Raw genomic sequence first — 14,066 nt, forward strand, 5'->3', positions numbered from 1 at the left:
TAGATCGACAGATTCGGCGAGTCTGCGATGGCTTTTCGGTGTAGTAGTAATAAATAGGTGTTGCGTGAGACGTATATTTTAGCAAATCTTTTTTTTCGTCTTTTGACTTGGTCAAGTTGCCCGTTTCAGTGGCACAGCCAGCCGAAAATTAGGAGAAGGGGGAGCAAAAAGTATGAATCGTTGTATTAACTGCCGTAACGAACACAAATAACAATGTTAGCAAACCGTTTTAAGCAACAACTGAATGAGTGTTAAAGCAATATTCAAAATCTAAAATTAGTAAAACTATACATTAACGCAGCGTTTCTCAACCGGTGCGCCGTCGAAGGTGGCCAGGTGCGCCGCGAGAAAATGGGGAAAAAATGTTACAAAAATTCTGTATGAGGCCTATTTGTAGAATTTGCGAATAATTTTAGAATAAACTCTAGTCACTATTTTCTGTGAATAAACACTGAGCAATATGACTGGATTCGTAGCCCCTATTGAAGTCCCAATGGTTGATGTTGGCTCTTCGCTAACAAAGAAAGAGAAACTATTGCAATCTAGCGGGGCTTCCGCCATAAGACCAAAATTAAAACAAAAGCAACTTCGGCATAAAAAACAGTTCGGAGTAAGACCAAAATAGGACTACTACCTAATACTCGTAATAGCGTTTAAATCAAAATAAGACCTAAATTCGTCCGAATAAGGCCTAAATGGCAAGAATAAGGCCTTTGCAACCTATTACTTAACCCCAAACCCCACCCATAACTTCAACACAAACTCACCTAATAATTTTTACCATAACCCAAATTCTAATTTTACCCATTACTCGTGCCTAACCCCAAACAGAGGCAAACAATCCTGTGCCAAAACACTATGGCACCCAAACGTTGACACCAAAACGGCCGATGCCAAGAATATGTCCTTTAATCGTCCCATACCATGTTTTTTTTTACAGTTTTGGGCGTTATTTTGTCCATTTAGGTCTTATTCCGTTAAATTTTGTATTTATTCCGAGTTAGATGTTGTTGCTCTTGGGGCTTATTCTGTGTTTCCATCGAACTTTAACTAACATACCGTGTGTTTTCATAATTTACAACACGAAAGGCCTATTTCATTTATTTTCTTTCTCTTTAGGCATGTATTATTGAGCTCATCGTATTTTAAAGCAGGGCTGTGGAGTCGGGAGTCAAATTTGGGACTCGACGTACCGTAGTCGATTTGTTTTGCTGAAGTCGGACTGCCTGAGTCCCGAGTCCGACGTGCGCAGTAACAATTTTAAAACTGACAATGCCGCCAAATGCAAATTAAAAAGGCGAAATAGCATATGGTGGATATTTTCCAGCAACGTATTGTGGTTGGATGACATATATGACACCCCTATGAGAGGATTGTTGAAAATCCACCTTAATTTAGTTACGTAAATGGGAAAAATAAATGCTGTAGGGAGGCAGAAGCACTCGGAATTTGACGAAATCACACATTTGACCGGAGTCGGACTCGGGAGTTGGATTATGTTTTTTAACCGACTCCGCAGGCTTCTTTATAGATAATAAAATTAGGAGCCTGATGTAATAAAAACTGCCAGCAAAAAACAAAATATCCAAACAAAGTTTGCAGTCGCCTCGACTGTAAGGTGCGCCGCCGCGTTTTGAAAGGTTTACAAGTGCGCCCTGGGGTGAAAAAGGTTGAGAAACACTGCATTAACGTATAGCAAACGTTATATTTACTACATTGTTTGTGACGTAACAGAGCATGACAATTGAAGGTTGTACTGGTCATCAATGCTAAAATAACAAGTTATTAAGAGTAAAATATTTATAAAGTTTTTTGGAAGGGCCATGCCCTCTGAGGCTCAACCCTGGCTACGCCTATGCCCCGTTTGCACTAAGTTCTATTTTCAGGATGTTGTTGCTTTCAACTAGATCGCGAACATGTCTGACTTTGTATTACGTCACAATGCAGTTAAATTTGTTTTTTAAGTTTCCTTTTGTTTGTTCAATTTGCTTCACTGCTCTTCACTTTTTGTCCTATTTAGTTTCCCGCCGTTACACCTTTACGTTTTTATCTAAATAAAGTATTTTAGAATAAATAGCAACTCAATTCTCAGTCAAGTTATGATTAAAGCATGTCAAATTGAATATAATTATTTGTCTAAAAAGTAAACATTAAACCACAAAACTGGTAAACTCGTGCGAATATGAGCAAAATCTTAAGGAAAAAATAACATAAACGCAACATATAGCAATTGAATTGTTTTATCTTCCAAAATTAAGATAAATAACCAGTGTTGCAATGACCCAAGTCAATGCTTTTAAATGCGTTTAAGAACTTGAATAACTTTGGCGGCCGCCGATTGATCGGGTCGCGCGATACGACCACTTCGTGCGCTCACTCACGCTTCAAGTGACCGCTTTTTTCCAGGTGATTTCTTATGGCGGTGCCGCCGGGTGGCGACAAAGCGCGCAACGAGTTCGGCCGATGCTGGTGCCCTTAAGTCAAGACTTAAGTCTTTTCGAGCAAAATTACTTGCAGAGAGAACATTTTGGAAAGCCCTGATTAAAATCATGCCGAGGATCTTCTTACGAAATTCGTTCGATCCAATAAAAACGTTAAAGAAACTAAGTTATACCTGATTGCCACCACTGTATCCGCTAAACGCACTTTTTTTTACAAATGTAAAAGTGTTTTTAAAGACTTTCAACACCAATCGTTTTCTGGAGCCCACGCGATCAATAGTTTGCAAGGATATTTAAATATAATACCTTAAGTACCCAATGCTTACTTCACCCAAGTTTCAAAAAGTGTCCAAATGAATTTATTGAATTCTTGCAAATTTAGCATTGAGCAATAGCATATGGACCAGCATTACGTTAATGAAATGCGGGAAGTAGGCTAACTAACCTCATCTTACGGATTTCGTTTACCCAAAAACCTCGTCTTAAGTAACTCTATGCATTCTTGTTTTTTATCCCTGGTTTTCTATTCTCCAACTCCATAAGCAGATTGGTAGCTAGGGTATTTTGCGCCCGGGTGCACACTTTATAATTGGCGCCCCCTCCTTCATGTTTAATCACGTTTTCCATTACGTTAACATAATACACCTTACTTCATACGGCAAAACAATTCAAATTTTAATGGAACATTGTATTTAAAGAGGAAGCAGCCTCATTTTGGCATTTGTAAGCCTCTTTTCGGCGCCCCTGAACATTGGCGCCCGGGGACATATGTACCCCACCGCCACCCCTGAGTTATGGTTGTGTCCATCAGACTTTGGTTTAGATTTTCAAGTCGGTGGTATTATTAGAAAGAGACTTTTTACGATTCGGTCATATTAATTGCGTTGCTGTTCGGTAAAGAACCGGAGTTCTTAAACTTTTTCAAAGCAGTCCACTAAAAATAATTGGTTGCGTATTCGGCTCAGCAAATGTGAAACTAAGGAATAATTTTTCTTAACTAAATTTTTCGTTATTCTATTATTTTTATTATACACTACGATTTTACCTCGGCATGCTTAGACCTCGAAAATTGGTCCACGTACCCCCCATGAGTCCGCGTTTCAAATTTCAGAGCCCCTGGGTTAAATGTTCAGTTGTTCTTGTGATCAACAGTGTTTCTAAAACTTTTTTGTGGTTGCGACCCAAATACTATAGGCATAAGTAAAACAGCGAAGCTTTGGCGACCTAATTTCTCTTCACTCAACTGTTTTAAGCTCAAAGCGAACAAATCATAAGACCCTTACGCTTCCAGGTTTTTGATGTTGAAACCTTTACGCTTCCAAGAGTTTGACGTTAGCTCTTTCCCCTTTCATGTTTTCGACGTTTATATATCTTAGTCGCAGTGTTTTTTCGGGGTCGCATTTTAGCCGTTAAAAACTTAAACTCTGGGGATGAACCCCTAACCTTCCAGAATTTTGACGTTTTTTCATCTATCTCTCCAAGAGTTGATATTAGTTGAAATGCCTACCCTTTTAGAATTTTGACGTTTAAACTATTACCCTTTCTTGATTTTGACGTTAAAGCCTTTATCCTTTAAAGGATTTTGGCGTTTAAAGTTAAAACTTTAACCCTTCCAAGATTTTACGTTAACAACTTTCACCTTTTTAGTCATTGAAAGAGACATCTGGGTTAGGATTCTAGACCACCTTCGCTTTTGTTTATAAAATATTTATATATTTTTCTTAAACTAAAAGTATATAATTTAATATGGGACCTGTAATCATTTAAAAGACGAGAACTTGGCAAACAAAGTAAGCCAGATTGCCTCAGCTTCTCACAAGCGGACTTGGTTTTAATTGCAAGGCTTAAATAGAATCCATAAATATATGGCTACAGATTACTACAGAATTCTTCTTTGAATATTTTAATTTTGCCTCGCTTCGTTGTGGTACGATTTTGTTCTAGAATCCAACCACAGCGTTAAAACAGTTATTAAAGCAAAGCACAATATTTTGATCCGGGTGTTGGTTAGTGTTTGGTTGATGGCGTATCAAGTATAATTGATATCCATTAACAATATTGCTGATTAACCTACCAAAGCCCAAACGCTAACCCGCACCACACCCTAACCCAAATAATGTTCGTTGTGGTAGTATTATATACCGCGGCTAAATGACTTAGCCTGAACTCAAATCAGAGTTGAAAAGCCATGCCAATCTGTTCAACCATTTTTTTGGCGATCCGAGGCAAAAAGGTGCTTAACCATGTACCAATCAGAGGCTGTTGATGGCACAAACAGAACTACGAGTAAACGAGTCTATTCTAAACTTTGTTGTTTCTTCATATGCACCAGAGCGTGACAGACGACCAAACAAATTCGCCATTTTCCCCAACTTTCCACTCATTGGTTTAAATCTTTTTGAGTCATTTGTCGTTTAAACCTTTTACCCTTCCAGGCTTTCGACGTTCTTCGTGAGCTGCAGCCGATTTTGCGTCGAAGCTCGAATTTGTTTAGTGCGACCTTGGCCCTGTAGATCTTGGTTTGGATCAAGCTTCGAGGGAGATTCTACAGAAGAAGTGCCAGGTTTTCATCCACTGCGCTGCAACACTCAAGTTCAACGAACACCTCAGGTTAGGGCACTTAAGTATACACAACATCTCAGGATTTCCGATACTTTGTATTTAATTACGATTTACTGCTGTTATTTGATATGTTCGGCAAAAGTATTACGCTTTAAAAATAATCAAGCTACTGGGCGCTGGTCTAGGATCCAACAACGAACATTATTTGAGTTAGGGTCGGTGCAGCTTAGCGTTTGGATTTGGGTAGGTTAAGCAATACTAATAAAAATAATACTTGACCCACCCTCACCCACACACTAACCTGCACCCTAACACAAATGTTTTGCGTTGCTTTAATTGTTTGAACGCTGTGGTAGGATTGTTGACCAGCGCATACATCTGATTCTTAAGTGTGCATGGGTGCTCCCAAGGGGTTACCCCCGGTTTGGAATAAAAAAAAAATGCGATTATTATTATTGTTTTAAATTTTGTTGCTTCAGATGTATGATATTGATTTGTATATAAATGTCTACTATTATAAAATCGTATGTACATTTTAATATCACAGTTACTGAATTGAATTATATGTATAGTTCATAATGCCCCGCATGCTTGTTAAGTGTTAATTACATGATGGTGTAAAAAGTATACCCCTAATTTGTTTTTGTCTGTTTAGTTTGCTGCCGTGTAAAAAAGCTTATTAACCACTGGTTATTTATTAATTTCTACAGGTTGGCCTTCGAAATAAACGTCCAGTGTGTGAGGAGGCTTCTCAAAATATTTTGACCTGAACGAAACAACCTCCAAGCATTCGTTCACAGGTGTGTATTAGCAATATGCAGTGTTACACAAAAAATTTTAATTTTGCTGTTTTATTAAATGATAAAGCTTTCAAAATCACACTTTTGTAAACTTTGTAAATTTGTGCTAAGGTTACTCTATTATAGGGTAAATATACCCATATTCCACACACTAGGCCGAGGGTTATCATTTTTTTTTCTGAAGGGTGGGTAACTGTTGGGCCTGACCATCGCAGGTCGGTTAACTGTTAGGATGTACGAGCGCAGACCAGGTGTAACTCTTTTGTCAATATTTATTAACTTTATTAAATTATCTTTAAATGAGGAAAATTAAATAATCATGTAGCAAGCTAAAAATTGTTGTAGAGTTATAAATTTCATTCACTATTGACAATACTTTAAAAAACAGTTACAAAGATTCCAAAATTCATTGTATCAAAAATAAATGAGCAAAGATAGACGATTTATTTCATAGGCCTTTTCAAGGCATTTATCTGTTAAACTTGTTGTTTTTGTACATGGTGTGGCATGAAATATTTTAGTTTTTTACTGTGCCGCAAGCTGAAAAGTTTAGAAACTACCGATTTAACTTCTCCCCCATCCATGGAATTTTGTCGCAAGAAATTGTAATTTAAACCTTCATCTTTCTTATATATTTTTGCTTAAGGATAAGGTTAAATATATTTAATTAAAAAGCCAGAAAATTGTTTTGACGTTGTAACTACCTTATAAAGTGCTATTGTCATACACTTTTTTTGTGTAAACTATAATCTATATTTTATAAAAAAAGTTATTTTTTTTAACTATAACATTTTTTTATCTATACTTAAACCATTGTATTGTTTGATATATAGAGAATAATGCATAAAACAGTAGAAGGTAGACGAATTTACATCATTTTTGTCCAGCGTACGTCTATTGCAACCAACAAGAAACCGATGAACAGCTTTACGATGTTGGAATCGATTACCTCGATCTTGAGGGCTCCCTCCGGTGAATGGGCGATGCCCTTATCACCAAGGTCACACCACAGCTTCTTGGCAAGAGGTAGGTGACCATATTCGCTAATTCAAAGCGAAATTAAAGTCCTTAGGTTAGTTATTAGGACATTTTGACAAAGGTCACTTTGAAATAAGTGTTTGTTTTACCCTGGAAGTGGCCCAAGAAGTTTAATATTTGAATTGAACTCTTGCATTATTTCGTTTTTACACTGCTTAAGTTTTTATTTTAATCCTTTAAACTAGGGGTGACGAAAACGTGGCCCGCGGGTTTTTGGAAGCACATATCTATGCGAACATTTTTTTTGTAAAATGAACATCACAAAAAGTCGTTACAGGTCAAGGCTAACAGACGAAAATCTTAGTATGCAGTTGAGAGTTGCCACATCAACAGTTCGTCCTAATATCAATTGCTTAGCAAAGCAAAAATGTTTCCAAATTTCTCATTGAGCAACAAAATTCATTAAATGTTTATTTGTTATTTTTTATTATTTCATATTTCAATATTACATTAAATAATTTAAGCTGTATGGTTCGCATGGGTTTCGATTAGTTTGGTTTGATGAACAATTGTTTGTGATTTTAACAGGTTTTATAGTGTAGGTAAAAAGTTGTACTCAGCGCCGTCAGCGGTAACTGACAAAGTGGCCCGCGACAACAAATAGGTTTGTCACCCCTGCTTTAAACCGTGTTCTTGCCAATATATTAAGGACAAATACCAAGTTTTAAAAGTGTTGCTAGAAGAAAACAGTGCCTAAAATACTTTATACTTAATGTGCCACAAGCTAGAATGTTTTAACACCACATATTTAATATGCACTGCCTGAGATACCTTGGTCCATTATGTTCGTTTTTGTTATCATCTAGCGGTAGCAATAATTAACTATATTTATATATATATATCTCAAAAACTGGACTCATGGCATGTTGCACGATTGTCCTTCTTCTTGTGTTGACCTTCATAACACTTTTCTCTAGTTTCTAGCAGAGACTACTTCGAATTTTCCCAAAAATCTATATTTTCAAGTTCTTTTACTATGTAAATACAATTTTTTTAGTCCTTCACGCAATTAAGCTATTGTTCAGCTGCATATTTGTGCACAAGTTCGCTGGAAAAACTTCATTTTATAAATTTATTGCTTTATTAAGTCGTATTTTGACGTAACTTAAAAACTGTCAAGCAAACAAAAATCTAAAAAAAAATTCGCCTCAGAACAGGGACCATACAAACTTTCCAATAAACAATTTATACATATCACATCACACAAATACAACATTTTTTGTGAAATAACTAAGCCAAATGCTTCAAAAAAGAACAGTTTTGTATCAAAATATCTCTCTTGACTGAAATGTAACCTGTTGTGTTTTCGTTCAGACCGAACACTTACACGCTGTCGAAGGCTTTAGGTGTATTATAATTATTGGTTTAAAGTTGTAGCTAAATGTTGCGTTTTCGTTTCAGACCAAACACTTACACGCTGACGAAGGCGCTTGCTGAGGACGTCGTTGCAAGAGAAGGATCTCATCTTCCAATCTGCATCGTCAGGCCCAGCATGATAATACCAGCTTACAAAGAACCGTTGCCGCCTGCCGGTATGTTTTTAGACTTGCTATAAGTTAGATATTTTTTCAGTGCAGAAAGAACACGAAAAGATGTGTTTAAAATACTAAAATGTTTTGAGTGGTTTCATTGATGTTAAACATTTAGAAGGATTAAATAACTTTAAGTAGTCCTATTCAATCTTTGAAACTTAGGTTTAAAGCACTGTTTTATTTAAGGGTTTGCCAATTTAAGCAAATCCCATTTTCGTTGCATAAAAATTTTGTGGCTCAATATTTTTTTATAAATAAAAAGAACTAAGAAATAGGTTTAGAACAAAAAACAGCATAACATATTTTGAAACAGATATTTATTCAGCTGTGCATTAGTGAGATTCTTGCGAACAATGCATTTACATTTCTTTTACTTTCCTTATCAATTTCTCCCCAAGGCATTATTCCTGTAAAATTAATTAAGTGACACAAATAATTATAAATCTAGCTTTTTTAAATTGCCCCGTGTAATGAAACTTAAAACACTGATAAAGACTAATAAAATCATTCAACCAATTAGGGATTTCATGCAAGCAAGGCCAGTTTGGAGTGCAAACCACACCGCAGTTGCATTTGCTACCTTGCTTGCACAAAAATTCTGATTCTGATACTCCAGTGGTTCCCACCTTTTATGGTTTGCGGCACCCATAAGGAACAACAAATAGATTGCGGCACAACTACCTGAATCTTGAAAGTTGATTTCTGTAGTGTCACTAAAAACGGAACTGGGACATCGCAATCAAATTTATTTGCATGTAGAAAAATATCATTTGATTTGTGCACCCAAATCATACACAAAGTTGTATTAATAGGATTTTAAAAAGAGCGATAATTATGTTTTTAAGGAACTACAATTACCCTTTCAGCTTCCAAATGGCACCCCGGTTGGGAACCACTGGGTTAGTCTATTAAAGGCTTCCGGTGTACTGCTTAATCGTGTTTCAAGTTTCACTGCATAATTATCTTTCATAGCAAAAATTTCTGCTTTTTCTCCAGGGTTGGTGTACAAACGTGTACGGACCCACCGCTTTCATAATAGCATACGCCAAGGGTGTGCTTCCTTCTGTGATTGTCGACAACTCCATAACCTGTGACGTCATACCGGTCGACTTTGTTGTGAACGGCGTGATGCGATGAAGACCGCTTGTGACTCAGCAGAAAGAAGGTGCTCGCTCGGCTACGAGAGTGACAGTGCAGTTTCATCGCTTGGGGAAATTGGCTTACAAGGTTGTAAATACAGATAGATTACCAAAAAGTTGGCGTTTTTGTTCATATCGGCTGGTGTTGCAGTTAGATGCAGAATGAATATCAAAGCCCATACAGAAGTAGGTTGCATTTTGTCATCTGACCATGTGAAAATCAACAAAGAATTTTTTTAAATTTCCACAAAATGCTACTTACTTATACATGTTCCTTGATATTCATTCTACAATTTACTTCGTTTTAAATTGTACAAAACTATTTTAAGCTTGAGAAAAAACCCTGTATCTAGCCAGTGTTTGAATTTATTACTAATTTTGTATTCATTTGATAAATAAACCCCTGTTCGAAAACATGTAAATTTTGTTTTAATTCATTGTTGAGTTCTTTTTGTATTTTGAGTCCTGTATAAAAAATCTGTTCCAAAACTGGATTTCTACTGTAGTGTAGCCATTCTATGTTACCAAGAGGTTTTTAGGTTGTCTACTATGAATAACTAATTCCACCTATATTTATTGTTGATCAATTTAAAACTTAACCAGTTAAATACGATTTTCCAGGGGATTCATCTTCGGACAATGAAAGCATCAGTAGTTCCTTTACTTGCGACTGAGTTCCGAGGGTTAATGGATCACTTCCCATCTACCACGTCAAAACTCTGGCATCAAAAATGGCCTTGCTATGGACCGCTTGAGTAAGAATGGACAACTTTAACTAAAAGTGTTCTATCAGTAAATGTAGGTTTTAGTGTTTCTTAACCAATGGGAAAAATTGTGTTGCCATGTTGATTTTGTTGGGTTCCAGGCTGCAGCAGTTTACATATCTAAAATTGTTCAGTTAAGTTGGGCAAAGTTTTGCCGAAGGGAAAATTTAAGGCAAAGTCAAAGATATGGATCTTATAAACAAAATTGACTTTATCTACCTTATGGTATTTCACCTTTACACTTTACAATTTGTGACCTTATCAGTTTTGAAATTTGGTGCTGTGCACGTCTCACTCGGGACTCTTATGTTTGAGTAGTCTTAGTTTAGCGTAGTCTTACTCGAGTCAGGAGTCCGACTTTCACCAAATGTCATGTTTCTGCGAGTCCCCAGTCCGGATACGACTCTACAGCCTGTAATTCACACATTTATTAAACGTAAACTAGGTAGATATGTTTAACATACCACTCGTAGTGTGTCATATAATTCATTAACCTATAAGGGTAGTCTAACTTCTAACTTAAGCCCCGTGTTCTCTACTCCAGCAAAATAAACCGACTCTGTTGAGTCCCGACTCCACAACCCTGGCTTAAATTCATCATTTACAATTTGTATTTTTGTTTTCAGTTTCGCTTGCAATCAACAATGTGGCAGAGAATCCAAGCGACCCATTCCGTGCCCCTTGGGTGTTATGCACGAATAACAGGTGAAATAGATTCTTTAGTTTTGCTTTTGTGATTGTCACATTTTATCAAAAATTGTTAAATATAGTTTTCCAAAAAAGAGTTTCTTGTGCGAAAGCTATTAAATACAATTTTTTTATATAGTGCCACCTGATTACTCTATTTAACATGAAGAGATATAGTTTTCATTATTGGAACACTTTCGGCAAAGGCGTGTTCATGGATTTAAACATTTTATTTATTTATATGCAGAAAGCTGTACGATCTCACCACCTTTTATTCGCAAACTATTCCTGCCCATGCGATGGATGCAGGTCTGGCTCTTATGAGGAAAAAACAAAAGTGTGTTATACTTGAAATAAAATAAAGTCTAAATCTAAGCAGATGCTAAAAACTCTAGTTTGTCACCTATGCCTTATTGTGGATTGAACAGTTTTGAAATTTTTGCTTCTCTTGAAATTTTCGTTTGTTGAGTCGTAATGTTTTTTCTAGTTTTTTTTTAGTTTTTTTTAATATTTAAGGCCCGAGTCTAGATGGGACTTTATTTTATCATTTAATATCTAGCTTTTTGTCAACCTGTCTTTACAAATCTCTACTGTTAAGATTTAAACTTACTCTATTATGTTATAACTATTGTCTGTTTTTTCAATATGACATAAAATTGGATTACTTGTTTGAATGACTATCACCATTTAGGCAAGAATTTAGGATTTTATTTAGCTTGAAATTATTGGTCCCAGTTCACAAAAATACTTTATTCTGAACCCAATGCTACGCTAATCCTAAAATATATAATGTTTAATTTCAGAATGGCAAAGACTTCAATATTTCTTTATTTTTCAGAATGGCAAGACTCAATGAAAAGATCATGAGCGCCATGGAAGTGATGGAATTCTTTTTTACGACGAACTTTAAGTTCAGCAACACGAATGTCGATCAGCTGCATTCCTCACTGAATGCTAAAGACCAAAAGGTGAAAACAATATTACAAGGTCTTCTAGTTCAGAGCATCTAATCATAGGGTTAAATTTGTGTGTTGCACGTTTGTTACAAATTATTTGAATCTTTAAAAGCGTTTAAATGCCTTTGAATTGATTTGCGTGTTGAAAAGTCTTCGCAGAACCTTATATTTGTCCAAAAGTAAATTTATTTTTTGTTTAGCTTAAGTTATGTGTTCATAAAGTGCTGTTGAAAAAACAATGAGATTAACTGGCGATGATACAAGTGTGAATCGAAACGTCTTAATCAAGATCATGTGGATTTACTCGACCTTTTTGGCTTTAAAAGTCATTATCAAGCTATTTGTTAATTGTTTCTCAGGCTTACAACCTTGATTGTGGGGTTTATCAGTGGGAAGATTACTTCACAACTTACATCGCCGGCTGCAACCAGTTCATTCCAAAGCAGAAGAACAACGATCTACAATCGAAACAAAAACTAACCAAGTAAGGAACTTTATGCTTGTGGAACTTTTGTTTAAAGCCAGAAATTTTGATCTTATAAATACAAGATTCGTGGTGACTTCATTAGATCACATTTTCCACCAAAATATCGAAATCCCCAGAACAGTGGTCGGCAAACTATGGGCCGCGGCCCAGATGTCTGCCGCGAGTTACTTTTGAGCAGCTGAGTGATATCATGTAGTTGTGGGCCGCGTGATAGCCGTACATTCATTGCACTTTATTGTAAATGTTGGTGTGGCATAGAATTTTTAATTTGGCTCAGTTTGAAAAGACCCACGTGCCCAATGTGGTCCTAAATGCCTGTCCAAATATATTTTTTGTCAACTTTAACTAAATGCCTGTCCAAATATATTTTTTGTCAACTTTAACTGTGTAATTGAAAAATGTTTCTCGCTTCGCGCGTATATTCTTCGTTGTGTAGTATGTTTTATTATATGGTATGGCAGAGTTTTGGGCATAAAGGCGCCGTGTAATATTTCACCTAAAAATCAAATATTCAGAATCCGTCACTGCTTCGTAGTGATTTTAGTGGGCCTACAATAGCTCTGAAAAAAATACTTTGGGCCGCGACAAAAAAAGTTTGCTGACCACTGCCCTAGAATTCGTAGTGGTTTCATTAGATCACACTTTTTTCGCCAAAATATTGAAATCCCTAGAATCTGCCTTCATATTTGCTCATATCCTAGTTTCGCCGATTCATCACCGAATTTCCTTTTTATCTAAAACTCTATTGGATGGTTGGGCCCGTTTTTTATGTTTTTACTTTTGGCTGTCCGATAATCAGATTTATCGTATCGCTACTGGTCCGATACTGACGTAGTATCGGCGCCAAAATGTGTCCATTTAAGCTTTGTTTTGAGGTCTTATTAGAAAGTATTACACAAAAAGTTGAAATAAACAAAGTTTATTTATGCGTTTTATCTTAAAATGCGATTAGATGGCTGAGCCCGTTTTAACCTTGTGTTTAATTTGTTCAGATTGCGTTTGGTTGAGAAGTGCTTCTACTCGGGAGCTGCCTTAGGAGTTTGCGGTCTCGCCGTTGCAAGTGGATTGACGAGTTCGCTCTGGCAACTCACAGAGTTCATCGGCGACTCACTCGCCCTTCTATAACTTCACAAGTATTCTCTTTGCGTTCGATTTTATCGCAACACGATTCATTGTGTTCTACATAAGCCACGACTTGCAAAACCTAAAGTGGGTTTTACCTTTATGGCATGCAAAAACCTAAATCCACGACAAACTGTATCTAAATGTCTCAATATTAATAATTTTTCATGGATAATGCGTATTTAAGTCTGAAACGATTGCGTCTATGCATATTGGTAATACAAATAATTTCTTTTCCAATATTACAAAAAGTTTCGAGGCTCACTTGACATTCTCTTGGGGCTTACAAAGAAGCATTGAGCGGTTTTATTTTGCCGCGTGTAAAGATTTCGTTTGGTTCGAATCTCATCGCAATAGAGCTCTTTGTATTCTGGGCTTGCACAGCTATGCAGAAGGTATGTTGTACAGGTAGAACAAATATTTTAGTGTTGTCATCCATTTGCGCAAATGCTAACTTTTCCATTTTTACTGTGTAATTATTTCTTCGTTATTGTTCTGTTTCAAAGCTTACACTTTACTTTATACTTGTTCTTTAATG

General features: G+C 36.3%; 1 pseudogene; it reads left to right on the forward strand.

The window, feature by feature from the left end:
• Positions 1–4,684: 4,684 nt before the first annotated feature.
• Positions 4,685–13,531, forward strand: LOC146137282 (fatty acyl-CoA reductase 1-like; annotated as a pseudogene).
• The last annotated feature ends 535 nt before the right edge of the window (positions 13,532–14,066 follow it).

The sequence above is a fragment of the Ascidiella aspersa genome, chromosome 7, assembly GCF_963924565.1.
Source record: "Ascidiella aspersa chromosome 7, kaAscAspe10.2, whole genome shotgun sequence".
Classification (NCBI taxonomy): Eukaryota; Metazoa; Chordata; class Ascidiacea; order Phlebobranchia; family Ascidiidae; genus Ascidiella; species Ascidiella aspersa.